Here is a 2,500-nt window from a genome sequence, read left to right on the forward strand (position 1 = left end):
AAATCTTTTCTAAAAGGGAATTCTAAAATCATTTTAGTTTTGTTTTGTAATAGGACATTGGTGAGGTGATTTGCGACATCTAATCTGGTCATGTATTAGTGCCCAGCATTAGGAAAACTAGTAATGGTGTTTATGAAATCAACCTGTATAGTGTATACATTAGAAGATAAGCACTTTAATATGAGTACCTGGAATCTTGTGGATATTGGGTAAGCTATAAACGACATCTGATTTTGAGCCAGAAACGTGAAGGATAGAGTATAAATGCTATTCAATTACATCTTAACACCTGCCATTATTGTATACAGGTAAATTTAATATTAGTGTCATTTGTTTATTTTCATTGGTATATAGAGACATGGAATATGTCAATATACAGTTTTACTTCAAGAAACATTCAGGAATTCACCAAAATTAAATTAATTAATCTAATAAAATGTTCTGTCCTGAAGAACATCAAATTTACGCGGAACATAACCTTCATATCAGCTCCTAGGAAAGTAGAGTTGAAATGGAGGAAGGTAACAAAACTTGCTAGCAATAATAAATACGTACCGTTGCACTGGATTCCTATACTTTGCAAGAGGGTTAAATTTCAGGATCCCTTGTGTACCTGAATTAATATTCTGTACATATCCTACTTGTCCACATGATGTTAAAGGTAGGCCTATAATTTCTCCGGTATCACCTGAATTATTCTACCATTTTCTCTTTCATATATATTTTTTGGAATGGGTATCAACCACTTCCATCAAAGTCTGCAGGATGATTTCAAGTGAATATATATCAACAGCCGAGATTTCAGGGAGGGAAACATACAATCAAATCACCAGCAAAAAAAATACGGTTGTTAGTGTCTCACGTAATACCACGGTAAGATGCACCTGTAACTTATCTGTTTGAGAGATAACGGACTTTGTTGATGGGAGCAGGGGAAGGGAGAGAAGGAGAGGAAATAAACAAAAGATAAGTGATTAAGGGAAAACGGTGCATACGAAACAAAGAGAAAGATAGAGGGAGATTGGAGTGGAGGAGAAAGCGTAAGATTGTGAGTGAGAGAAGAGACAGGAAAAGAGAGTAAGATGAGAGAGAGAGAGAGGAAAATCGTATATACATGTATCGGAACAGTGAGAGAGAGAGGGAGGGGGGGTCATAGAAAGTGAAATAAGAGAGAGATAGAGAAGGAGAGAGAACAAGAGAGAGAGAGAGGAGGAGGAGAGGGGGGGCGAGAGAAAGAGAGAAAGCGAGAGAGCGAAAGATGAAAACCAATGCAGAGCTTTTCGTAAAAGACAGTTCCTGGGAGACAAATACTCCATCCGTCCATTATGTTCCATTGTTCTGCCTCTTCCATGGTCTCCAGAGTGCGATGGAGACGGGCGCTGGATAGGGCGGGAGGGAAGCTCTTATGGATGAGAAAGAAGCAACAATGGGGTCGGGAATTAAAGATTGATGAATCAGGTAGATGGAGAGAAGGAAGGAAAGAAGGACGATGAAAGACCGAAGGAGGTAGGAAGGGGAGACCTTGAGTACGGAGTGGAACAAGGGTATAAGGGAAGAGGAATAAAGGTATAAGGGGAAGGAATTAGAGATGAAGAAATTAAGTAAACAAGTATTGAAGGGAATGAAAGAGAGAGAGAGAGTAATAGATCTTTGAGTACGAAAGAGGGAAGAGGAGTAACAGGGGAATCATGGATCGATAAAAAGCATCATCAAAATAATTAGAGATTACGTGAAATGTCATGTATATTGGCTCTATGAAAATATATTTTCAGTACGATAAACTTTGACAGGAATACTGATACAGCTAATTGGCTACAGTGGTCAACGTCAACAATAGCTTTAAACAGATTTGACAAAATGGCCATTCACACAAATATACATTTAAATGAACACACACACACACACACACACACACACACACACACACACACACACACACACACACACACACACACACACACACACACACACACACACACACACACACACACACACACATACAATATGTCTAAACTAATCGTAGTTGGGTGTAATGTGTCTAAATTGATCCTGGATGGATGTACTGTACTTAAATATATATACATTTATTTATTTATCTATCTATCTATCTATCTATCTATCTATCTATCTATCTATCTATCTATCTATCTATCTATCTATCTATCTATCTATATATATATATATGATTTAATTAATCTATGTTGGGGGTAATGTTTCTAAATTGATGGTGATTAGGTGTACTGTGCTTAGATTAATCGTGGTTGAGTAATGTTTTTCAACTGAATATACGCTCTGGATGTACTCTTCTTAAACTAATCCCAGAGAAAGATAGATAAATCAGCTATAAATCTTGAATAATTAGGTCTATTTGCTTAATGTACACTCATCTTTACTAGGAAAATGGAGTCCTCAAGCGACGACCACAGACTTAAATGGATCCAATTTTCTCTGTGCAATCTGCCTTTCCCTCGAGCGGGGCACAGATGGCGAAGCGACGCTC

The sequence above is a fragment of the Penaeus japonicus genome, unplaced genomic scaffold (genome assembly GCF_977035675.1).
Source record: "Penaeus japonicus unplaced genomic scaffold, GWHDUDI00000001_assembly GWHDUDI00000001, whole genome shotgun sequence".
NCBI classification, from domain to species: domain Eukaryota; kingdom Metazoa; phylum Arthropoda; class Malacostraca; order Decapoda; family Penaeidae; genus Penaeus; species Penaeus japonicus.